Consider the following 12,980-nt stretch of genomic DNA (forward strand, 5'->3'; position numbering starts at 1 on the left):
TGAAATAAACATTATCACTGGCGTCACAATGGGGGTGCGGGGGGTGCGGGCCGCACGTGGGTGTCACCAGCTGAGGGGTGACACCAAAGTGCTGGCTCCCCCTCAGTGACAGGAGCCGGGTGCTGCATTACATGCAGCGCTCAGCTCCTAGCACAGTGAGACAGCTGGCACTTCACACAGGCTGGTCCCCAGGGGCAGTCTGCACCTCCCGCACCCCAGTATGAAAAAACACTGGTGTTCGGGCCGCAAGGCCACGCCCTCACCCGCAAGGAAACGCCCCCTTATTTACAGTACAAGCTTCGTGCACCAGGTGCAAAGACAGGTAAGGACGCCACTGATCATTATATTGATTACACATTGGCATATTGTTGGGAAAATAATTGTAGGATTGCACAGCCTATTTTTTTGAATATATGCTGTTTTGAAAAGAGCCACAACTTTTCTTTGTGGGCAGCTGCAGCCAATCGATTATCTACACACATATTATATGGTGAGCGCCAAGGTCGGCTAAATTTTCCCTTCTTAGCACCCTGTTGATGCAGAGCTAGAATGGGCACACAGGGAACTGTGGCAGAATGTAACACAATGAAGTAGGCTGCCTGGGAGCTCATCATTTGCATCACTACAGCACCCCTCCACTCCAGCATATGCATATAAAGGCAAATGTGCAAAGTGAACATACAGTATTTGGAAATCATAATTACCTGGTGAACTTTATTATAATTGAGCTGAGATATTAAATTAGGAGTTGAAAATACTTGTGAGGAGAAAGTATTTTGACATGTTCTGCCTATGTGTAGTGTAATTTGCATGACTCCTCTATGTGTTGTAAGAATATAACATATCAATATCATCATTAATATATTTTTACCTTCAATTGGTTCCATATTCAATTCAATTAAATTCAGCTTTATTTGGCCAAGAATACATAAATACATAAATATGCAAGGAATTTGTTCCGGTATAACAAACTCCCATAAAACTCACAACAACAAAAAATGCCATTCAACCACACCACAGTTACAGCCCACCCTGCCCCCTCAACTGTTCAAATCAGCTATTTAACACCATAATAGCCTGTGGGAAAAAGCTATTCAGATGTCTGGAAGTTCTCACCCGTTGCGACCTATACCGCCTAAAAGAAGGTAACATTTGAAGCAGATGACAGCCTGGATGTACATGATCTGCTACAATATTACCAGCTCACCTACTCATCCTGGCTAAATATAGATCTTGAAGGGGGGGGGTCAATACCAATGATTTTTTCTGCAGCCCTAACCACTCTCTGTAACCTGTTCTTCTCCCGTTGTGTAATAGTGCTATACCAAACAATAATTGATGTACAAAGAACAGACTGTATTATTGTTGAATAAAAGAGGACTAACAATTCTTGTGGCAGATTAAACTTCCTAAGCTGCCGCAAGAAATACAGCCTCTGCTGAGCCTTCTTCACAATGGAGTCCACATTAGTTCCCCATTTTAGATCCCGTGAAAGCACTGACCCCAAAAACCTAAATGAATTCACCACAGACACCACCGTGTCACCAATAACAACAGGAGACATCGAAAGCGGCAGTCTTCTAAAGTCCACTACCATTTCCACTGTTTTCTGTGGATTTAGCTCTAAATTATTCTCACCACACCAGATGGACAACCGTTCAACCACTCTCCTATAAGCGGACTCATCACCGTCACTAATAAGGCCTACAATGGTAGTATCGTCCGCAAATTTCAGTAGTTTTACAGACGGCTCACCAGAAGTGTAATCATTTGTGTACAATGAAAAGAGCAGTGGCGAAAGGACACATCCCTGAGGGGCCCCTGTGCTCACCTGCTGCTTCCTGTCCTCTAAAAATTAATGATCCAGCGACACATCAGACCAGGAACCCCCAAACAAACCAGCTTAGGGTAAAGTTTCCCTGGGACAATTGTGTTGAAAGCTGAACTGAAATCAACAAATAAGACCCTTGCACATGTCCTTGGTAAGTCGAGATGTTGCAGGATAAAATGCAGTCCTAAATTGACTGTATCCTCCACCGACCTATTTGCCCTATAGGCAAACTGCATAGGGTCCAAAAATGGGCCTACAGTATCCTTCAAATAGGTCAACACTAGTCATTCATGTGTTTTCATGACCACCGAAGTCAAAGCGACTGGTCTATAGTCATTAAGACCCTTAACAGGGGATTTCTTAGGCACTGGGATAATTGTGGCACACTTAAAAACAGATGGAACTACACACAGTTCCACAGATGCATTAAAAATCCCTGTAAAAACAGGGGCCAACTGTTCAGCACAGATCTTCAGACTAGTTGGTGACAACCCATCTGGGCCAGGTGCTTTCCTGGTCCTCAGCCTCTTGAACTGTTTGGCCACCTCAACCTCCTCCACCGTCAGAACAGGTGAACTATCTGTACCGCATGGCGGAGAAATACCAAAAGACCCGCCTATATGACATTTATCAAAATTAGGGCGACACATTAAATCCGGCTTTTCAAACCTACAATAAAAATTATTTAGTTCATCTGCCAATTCCTGGCTCATAACAGAGTGGGGAGATATTTTCCTGAAGTTAGTAATATCTTGCAGGCCTTTCCACATTGACACAGGATCATTAGCTGCAAATTGTACTTTTAGCTTTTTGGCAAAACACTTTTTTGCCACCCTGATCTCTCTGGTCAAAAGTGTTCCTCGCCTGATTATACAGTATTCTATCCTCTCCTCTGTAGGCCTCCTCTTTGGCACGACGAAGCTGCCTAAGTTTACCAGTAAACCAAGGTTTATCATTATTAAAAGCACGGAAAGTGCTTTTAATAATTTCCCATAACAATAACAATATTAATAAGTCCCATAATTTAATAAGTCCCATAACAATTAATAAAGGGTCCGGACATTGACGCTCCATATCAATTATAGAAGCTGCCAAATGCTGCAATGCATCTACCTACCGGTTGTGTGACAATTGCAATACTGAGCAAAAATCTGCAGGGATGTCAGAACCAATGTCTTAGACGCAGGTTACATTCGTTATGTCCTCTCTCTTTGCAGAGCTGGAGGCTTTTCGCAAAGAAAGAGAGGCTTCCAGGTCAGCGGCTCTAGAGGAACCAGCATGGGCGAGGTCCTTAGCTATTTCCATGGAGGGGATTTCAAAAGCCATAACTTTTTCCTGTACCACTATGGGATCCTCTCCTCAGATCTCAAAAAAGAGACTGTTACCACCAGTCCTCCAATCGGACGACTCAGAGGAAGAGCATATGCCAGATTTAGAAGAAGGTGAATATGCTCAGATATGCTTAAGGAACTCCAAGAGGAGTCTGAGCCGGTATCCAAGGGGATAGAGGCTTTAATTTCTGCAATCCAACAGGTATTGCAAATACAAGAGGAGGACACAGGTCCTGCTCGACAGTCTTTCTAAAGAAACAAAAACAGGCTATTGCTTTTCCAATCTCGGAAGAGCTAGATTATCCTCTAACGTCAGCCTGGAAACATCCGGACAAAAAATTTGAGATGACACGGCGGTTATTATCTTTTTACCCTTTTCCAGCAGATAACAGAAAACCTTGTGAGACTCCCCCTACAGTAGATCCATCAGTTTCATGGCTATCTAAAAAGACTATGCTTCCAGTTCCTGGGGCCACGTCTTTGAAAGACACATCTGACAGGAGATTGGAAAACACTCTTAAGTTCATATACACAGCTGCAGGGGTGACTCTGCATCCTGCGATTGTAAGCTGCTGGACTAACTAAGCTATTGAACTTTGGGCAAAACTATTGGCTGACGGAATGAGAAGCCAGCTTCTGGTGGAAGACCTTATTCCATTGACAGAACATATATAGATGAAGCTGCAGCTTACCTCGGAGAAACGTCCAAAGACGTTTGCAATATCGCCTCCAGAACTTCAGCTCTGGCAATTTCAGTATGAAGGGCACTGTGGCTTAAACATTGGCAAGCAGATGCAGAATCAAAGAGAGCTGTGGAAGCACTACCATTCACGGGAAGTGTATTATTTGGTTCAGAACTAGGTAAGTGGATTTCTTAGGCTATAGGAGGTAAATTCACTTATCTTCCTTCTGCGGCTCCTCCCCCTAGAAGATCTTACTCGGGACACTAGTTTTCAGGCCTTTCACTCCCCGGGTCATTCACAAAGTCGCTTCAGAGGAGGACCATCATTTTCCCGTGTTTCTAGAGGTCGGGGCAGAGCCGCAACAACAACAACCTCTGCTCTGCTCTTCCTCCTCCCTGCTGCTCTGCCAGCTGGCCCACTAGGCTCCCGCAGCCCCAACCTTATCCCTTGCCCAGACATACTGAGTCACAGCATCTTCATATCCACAGGGGACCATCCTCCTTCCACATGACTCATGAGGAGCCACCACATCCACCTCACAGGGGACCTCCGCACCCCCGATCCTATCAGTCCCGCTCACAGCCACTCTCCGGGTCACCATTCCTCTGCCTCCACACAAAGCCACTGCCTCCCCGACTGCCAGGTCCAGGTCACTACACCGCCAGCTCCTGGTCACCCCACCTCCACCTCCTCGCTGAACCACTGCATCCCCGGCCACCAGTTTCGGGTCACCGCACTGCCAGCTCCGGGTCACCGCACCTTCACCTCCTCGCCGAGCCACTGCATCCGCGGCTACCAGTTCCGGGTCACCGCACCGCCAGCTCCCGGTCACCACACCTCCGCTTCCGCATGCAGCCACTGCATCCCCGACCAGGAACTCCACAAACTCCGGCTGCATCAAGACCGGCAAGGTAAGCGCCAGGAACAACGTAAATTCTTGAATCCCCAGAAGCTTCTCTCTGCTGTAGGAGCAAAGTAGTGCTGACACCAGCCACACACACCACAGGAACACTAGGAAGTACAACACCGAGGCAGCCATCCGCGGCGCCATCTTAGAATATTCAGTTTCATAGATATGTGACAGGATTGAAATAAATAGCATTCAAAAAAGGAAGAGGTATTGAGTAAAAAACTTTTGGTTCAAAGTATATTCCATGTACATTATGAATGACTAAACAATAATAAAAGTAAAACTGAAAAATACAGCCATAAACAAGAAAAATGAAAGCAATTTTATGATTTAGAAAAATGTAATAAAATAGAAAAGCAAAGTTAATCAGCCAAGGAAATAGAGCACATATAAATATATCTAGGGAAGAAAATTAGATTCTTTATTCTACATAAAACATAAAAATGATGTTGCAAGTTCAGCAAGTCACTGGAAAGACAGATCATGTGTCTTCAACAAACGCAGATTACGTATGCAGATAATGAAATATGAATGTAATAAAGCTGCAGTAAAAGATAAGGAAAATTAAAGTCCTATATGTTACTATAACTGTTGTTAGTCATAGCATATAGGGCCTGAATCACAGAAGGGCGCAGACTTAATGGTTTACGTACATCGCAGGATGTGTACTTCGCATATGAAATCTCTAAATGACATGCTGCGGCTGTTTGGGAAAGGGGGAGATGCGTAAATGTTACAGAAAAGGGGGGCGTGTCATATTTTTGGATGAAGCTTCACTGGCCTTGGCTCATGAAAACACCAGGGTTACTCAGTGGACCAATATTCATGCAGATGATCTGATGCTGTGCTTTGAATGCAGCAGCAGATCACAAAAGCATGCATTGGGTGTCAACTTTAGACAACTCCTGCTGCTTTTACATATTTTCACACAGCAGCTGTGTCTAAAGATGCAGCTGCCATGTGAACTGACTCCATCTCTGAATAAGGCCCATAGTTACAGCTGACATTTCTAGGAATTGCACTAAACTAAAATGTTGATGATCTACTCAACGGCCTTCTTATTAAAATATGATAACATGTTTGAGCTACAAAGTGCCCTAAGTTGCTGACTATCTTGATCTATTAGTAAGTTTAATGAATAGTATAATAATTATCAGGGCCGTAGCTAGGGTAGTTCGGCTGGTGCCATCGCACAGCGCACCACAGGTTAGGGGGCGCTGTTTGAGCCTGTCACATTCCTGTTTATTATCATTCTTGCTTGTAGCTTCTCTTATTTCATCCCCAGCATCTCCTGACCTCCCCTATCTCTTCCATTGCCGTTCCCCATGAGGCCATGGTCCTTTTTTGGGTGCATTATGTCCCTTTGAAAATGAGGGGGGCGCCAATGCTCTTTCTGGCACAGGGCACCAAAAAGTCTAGTTACGGCTCTGATAATTATTTTCAGTGGCAAACGCAGGATTTCTAGAGGGGGGTTTCCAAATGCTTGATTTTAGAGCGAGTGTGGCCAGTCCATGAAGAGGGCAGAATTAGTACTTATCCAGCTTTAATATGTTACATACAAAGTATATTGTGTTGCATAATTCCAGCATATACAGTACCAGCGATCACAGTAAGCCATTAGATGCAGCAGTAGGTCCATCCTGTCTGAGCAGGTTGGTTTTCTTCAGATGTGAGCATCATTCTAGATCATTGGAGCATGTCCGGGAGTCTGGGAGAGCGGCAGAAGAACCTACTAGCACTGCCCTGGACATATATGTACATATTGGTCTCCTTATGTACTGGATAGTGTATTATTATACAGTATTAATAATTAACCCTATTGATGGTCTACAGCAGTGCAACCCCAAACAGTGCATGTTTTCAACGTCCTAGTTGGTGCACATGTATATTTATTACTAGCTGACACATTTTAAAAGATCCACAGGTGGTGCTAATCATTTCATTTGTGATACTGAGAAGACCTATCTAGAACCCAGAGCTAGGTTTTGGAAGTTGCACACTGTGTGCTAAAAACAAGCATCACCAAGGCTACAGGCAACACTAACCTAATGGAAGTGAGCCATACAACATTTGGAAATATGCAGAGCTCAGGGCAGACTTTTCCCAAACCTGGTCCTCATTGCCCAATTACACTCAAGGTACTAAGGAAATCCATAAATGTGCACAGATAATGAAGAAATGATAGGCACAGAATCAGTATGCATTACCGCTGGACCTAAGCCTGATGGATGAAATACTGATGCTGGAAGGCTGGTACATGAAGATCCCGACAAAGTAAGACCCCTAACCCTCAGCTCTCCCCCCTAACCCTAAACCTCCCTTTGTGGTGCCTAACCCTAACCTCCCCCCTAGTGCCTAACCCTAACTTCCCCCCAGTGGTGCCTAAACCTAACCCCCCCACCCCGCACCTTAAACCTAACCCTCCCGGGGGGGGTGCCTAGCCCTAACCTCCCCATGGGGGTGCCTGACACTAACCCCCACTTCCCCTAGCCTAACCCTAACCCTCCCGGGGGAGTGCCTAACCCTAAGTCCCCTCTGGAGTCCCTAAACTTAACCCTCCCCTCCCACGGCTATCACCTCCCGATGTCCGGCTTACCTACATTCGGTATGCTTGGCGTCGGGATTCGGCGTGGCGCTAATGATAGGCGTCAGTATTTAAATGCCTATAATTAGTCCCATGCCTAGATTTCAATGTCGGTAAGCCGGCGGTCGGCATTTCGACCGCCAGCTTCCTGACTACATCGTGATAGGCACACAGCATTTGAGGGCGATTCTTTTGAGGAAGGTAAGCATTAGCTTTTTTTTAGGAAGGGCTCAGTGAATAAGCCTGATAAGCAACATGGAAAAAAAAAGACATGGATACCAAAAAGGTTAAGTGAGTGGTTTAACTACCACCAAAAAGGAGTTTCAATCTTTCCTCCATGAATTGAGGCTATTAGAAAAAGGCATTAAAGTCATACCAGCCTCTAAACCAAATCTATTCAATTTGTTTGTAAACTTGAACAGATTTGTGAGAACATTAAGCACTTTGCACTTAAATCAATTAAAAAATAATATTTAGAAGGCAAACCTGTAGTATTTGATTCCGATGACAATGAGACTCTTAAGGTGGGTGGCAGCCAGTGGGTGGATCGGGGGCATGTCCCGCACCCCTCCTCGCGGCTGCCGCTGTGTGTGTATGTGTCCATACACATCTGCCGAAAAGACCCCCCCAAAAGACTAACCAGCCCTGGGCTTGCCAGCCAGTCCTGATTCTTAAAATTACAGAGAAAAAAATGTGTAGGGCTCCACTGTAAATTTAAGAACCAGCACCAGGCAGCAGGGACAGAGCTGGTTTTAAATATAGGGATAAAAAAATTGGCGTGAGGTTCCCCGTATATTTAAAACCAGCCCTGGACTCTTTCTAGTAGGGGGCTGATGCCACAGCCAGGGGTGCCCTTTGACCGGTAGTCAGCCCAGCCCAGGGATCCCTCAACTCCCTACACAAGCAGCCAACACGTATCTCACTGATATGTGCAGGCTGCTAGCTCAGGAGAGATTTGCAGAGAGAAAACACTGCAATCTCGGGTGAGTAATCTTCTGAAAAACGAGATACATCGGCCAACTTGTTTAGCCTCAAATCGACTGTTGGTAAATTTGGTGAAAAACAAGGCATTAAATCACCTGAATTTTGGCGAGTTCCAGCAAGATTAATCTCCTTGAAATTCGGGACCATCTCGAATCTTAGTAAATTTACCCCTAGTCTTCTTGGCACCATTCTGTCATGAAGATTCCCCCCTCAGCAGCACTAGTGTACAAGGATTCTTCTTGGGAATCCTGGATAGGGGAGGAGTCAGTTAGCCTTTACAAAATGAATGCAGGAGGACTACCTCCATTTGGTAATGAGGGGGTTGATGATGAAGGCTTTGGCAATAGAGATTGCATTTGCTAAGATCTGTCTTTGCTGCTGGTAGTTGATGCTGGAGTCCCTGTTATTATTCTACAGGATTTTTAAGATTTTGATAAATAATATACATGAACTCACTGTAAATGATGTAACAGGGAGGAAATAGCTAGATGATAAACGTCCCTACTGTACATCTACTTATTTTGGCCTTACAAATGGTACAGATGGCATGACAAATGTCAGGATTTCTGAAAAAAGTATGCCACTCATGTCTTATGCCGAGGCATGACAATGGCCTTCTTCTTTTCACTGGCAGGAACTGTTGCCACTGGTGGCTGACTTATTTTGACACAAATAACATCTACCAGCTTAGGACACAAGAACCGAAAATTGCAAAGGAAGACCTGCACAAAGAAAGAGACACCACCATACATGAAGTTAAAACTAACATACCAACAATACATGAATAAAATCCATGAAGAAAACCCCCTAAACCAGAGACAAAAGAAAATAAAAAACATAGGGATTGAAACACCTAAGCAATATTTGCAAATCACAACTATAACAACTGAATCCTTTTCAGTACATGAAATAGAAGAAAGCATATCTGGATGAGCACATAAACACCCCAATAACCACAGAGGCAACATCCATTCAAGGAATAATCATGAGAAGTAATACACAAAGAAGAACCAACTCAGACACCAACAGCAGCACTAAGACTAATTCCTCTGCCTCTGTGAGGAGGAACAGGAATGGGAACTTCATTTTTAAGACCTAGAGGCAGGTATGAATGCCTGCCTGACACCAGAAATGAAAAAAACAAGAAAAGAAATCTAACAAATAAACCGAGCAACACCAACAAAACCAACAAAGGTAACCAACTCAACACCACTAATGGAAAACATTCCAAGGAAACAAACAAACCAAATAAGAGAACAAAAAAAGACACAAGAGAAGGAAAAATCACCAATAGAGCCAAAGAAAGACAAAAGAAGAAGAAAAACAGCAGCCAGCAAACCCAGGAGCAAGAGACTGAAGAATCACCAATAACACAAGCCATACCTAAAAACAAAGATACCACTAACTGTCAATTGCAAGAAGAAGGTATATTCAACTTAAGTACTACACAACTAACCAAGTATCATATTTCCATTTTAAGAAAAGGACTAAAGTTTGCACCATCAAATAAAAAAAATAAATTGGAGGTACTGTATTTCTGGATGTACACAGATTCACCAGAAAATTAACACTCAAGAAGATCTTTGAGAAAAATCCAAATTCTTCTACTAAAGAAACAAGTGGCCCAAGAAGATACAGACACAGCAAGCTGAGGCCAAAGTCCAGTTTTTATCTACAACATCTAAAGGGGGAGTTCATCACTACATTTGATAAAATTGTTATAGATGATGTACAGCAATGGAAAACACAGAGGAACCCCAAAAAATAGAACATTAGCAGACAAGAATCAATTGCCCAGAAAGCTAAAACACAACAAAAACATTATAATGGAACTGGCAGATAAAGGGGAGGGGGATCATTGTCATGCCTTCTGCATACAAAGTTCCGACAGAGTCAACCAAGAACTCCTGCAGATGCTAAATACAGGTGTGGAAGAATGTATCATCAACAAACAAGAGAAAGATTTCATATACAGTAGGCATCCGGTCATCCCTGTTTTTTTTATTATCTTCTGAAGATCCATAAAGACAAAAGAAACCCCCCAAGATGCCCAATAATTTCAGGAATAGATTCAATCACTGCCAATCTCTCACAATATATTGATCACTTTCTTCAGGACAACGTCACTCAACAACCATCCCATCTGAAAGACACGACACAAACTATACAAGTACTTAACACTATCACCTGGAAAGATAGCATGCGGTTAGTGACATGCAACGTCACTTCCTTATATATGGTGATTAATCACACACAAGGTTAATGCAGTATTAAGTACTTTTTGGATCAAGATAAAAATATGGAACCCCAACAGAGTGAGTTCCTTTGGCATGTCATAAACTTCATCCTTAACCATAATTACATGTGGTTTGAAGGCACCTTCTACCTATAACAACAAGGCTCAGTTATGAGGAGCAACTTCACCCCAAGTTACGCCAATCTCTTTATGAGCCACCTGGAGAGCGAGGAACAACAATGACTTTGGGGTTAACTTGGTCCTCTGGAGATGCTACATCGATGATGTTCTCTTCATCTGGGAAGGCAGCGAACCCACCCTGAGAGAATTCATCAATCAAATTAACAACAATAAAAGAAACCTACAATTTACCACGCAATACAGCAAAAAATGGTTCAATTTCTAGATCTACTGTAGATGTGTGTCAGGACTTTGACTATTTCAGTACATAAAGATAAACTACACTTGCCGAAGTTCCATTGTGGTCATTGGAGGATCTATCCTGGTTGCTGGTGTTCATCACATGCAGTGTGCAGAGAGTTAAAGTGATCATTTGTTTCTTAGGTGTCGTCAGGTTGTTGGATTCCTTGATTGCTTATTATTCCAAACCTGATTCTATTTGGGTCACATGTTCTGAACTTGATCACAGACCTCTAGTATAAAGCCTGTTACTAACTATGCCTTATTGTCTGTGCAATGTTACTTTCAGGTCTCCCTTGAACTCCTGCCAGATCCCCACTGTGCCTGGTGTATGCTGTGGACCTCGCGACATTCCTGCTCGTGTTCTGGTTCAAGTTCTGATACAGATTATCAGCTGCACTACAGAGCTCAGCATTGCCATTGTCTTTCCGTTGTTATCCTGCTCTATTACTGCTATTCCATTCTACGCTACACTATTTGGTTTACTTGTTATTATTGACTCATACTGACACTGGGGTTACTTCTTCTACAGTTGTCAACTGCACCGTTACAGTCTATCCTCATCAGAACCCCATCACATTGCAGGGCTCAACCCTGCTCCGGACCTTCATCCTGCCACAGGGCTCAACCCTGATCTGGACCTTCATCCTTCTGCAGGGCTCAACCCTGCTCTGGACCTTCATTATGCTGCAGGGCTCAACCCTGCTCCAGACCTCCATTACACTGCAGGGCTAAACCCTGTTCCATTCCTTCATCATGTCTCAGGGCTCAACCACGTTCTGGGCCCTCATCACGTCTCAGGGCTCAACCCTGTTCTAGATCTTCATTATATCTCAGAGCTTAACCTTGTTCTGAATCTTGTTACATCTCAGGGTTCAACTCTGTTCTGGAACTCTGTCACGATACAGGGCTCAACCCTGTTATTGACCTCCATTCTGTCCTGAGGCCCTAGCCTCATGTCGGACTTGGGGCCCCACACCAGTTCAGTGTGTACTTTGAACTTTGTTTCTCACAGGGGCATACTCCTGCACCTGTTAGTGCATGTCATGAACTTTTGTTTTATTGAGATTTAATGTGGAACTTTGCCATACAGTTTTTGTTCTTGAATAAATTCTATTTACTTTTATTTCATGCTAGTGATATTTCATGAAAAGGTCATTCCTAAAACCACTTCAGTTCATACTACGTAGCAAGCCTGACTCTTCCCAGGAGTCTCAAGTGTCTGTAGCCATGACAGTTTGCACAGACCAAAAAATGAACCCGGATCTAGAACAGGCTACTGGGGTACAGGTGCTCCAGGGTTTGACCGCCCTTCTGGAAGTACAGGAAAATACACAAGTTCAAGTTTTGCAATGTTTACAGGATCTTTCCACACATTTTGATAAATTTAAGATACCTGCTACGAATGCATCAGTGGTTTCTGCTTCTCATTTACGTCTACCGACTCCAACCTCTTATGACGGTAATCCAAAAACCTGCAGAGGATTTCTCAACCAATGTGAGATTCATTTTGAGTTATTACTGCAAAGTTTTTCCACCCCTCATATTAAAGTGGCTTATATAATGTCATTATTGTCTGGTACTGCTCTCGAATGGGCCTCTCCTTTATGGGAGAGAAATTATGCTTTAATGTCTAATTACCAAGCTTTTGTTTCTACTTTTAGGAGGATATTTGACAAACCTAGAAGATCAGTGGCCGTGTCTGTGGATGTTTTGCGATTGAAACAGGGAACATCTCCAGTTGGTCAGTATGTGGTTTGTTTTCAAACTATAGCGGCAGAACTTAAGTGGAATAATGAAGCATTAAGAGCAGCTTATTGGAATGGTCTTTCTGAGAAACCTAAAGATGAGTTAGTGACTCAGGATCTTCCTGAGAATTTGAATGAGTTGATTTCATTGACTATTAAAATTGATTTGCGGTTGTGTGAACGAGGGGTTCAGAGGAGTCATACTGAGCATACTAAAATTTCTCTTCCCCAGTCTCATTCCTCTCATGGTACA

At 43.5% G+C, this 12,980-nt stretch overlaps 1 pseudogene; it reads right to left on the reverse strand.

Annotated features, from left to right (window-relative positions):
* LOC148519659 (death-inducer obliterator 1-like) overlaps nucleotides 1-1,564 on the reverse strand; it is a 108,888-nt pseudogene extending 107,324 nt beyond the window's left edge.
* Between the last annotated feature and the right edge of the window lie 11,416 nt (nucleotides 1,565-12,980).

The sequence above is a fragment of the Taudactylus pleione genome, unplaced genomic scaffold, assembly GCF_031769625.1.
Source record: "Taudactylus pleione unplaced genomic scaffold, aTauple2 ptg000186l, whole genome shotgun sequence".
Taxonomy (NCBI): domain Eukaryota; kingdom Metazoa; phylum Chordata; class Amphibia; order Anura; family Myobatrachidae; genus Taudactylus; species Taudactylus pleione.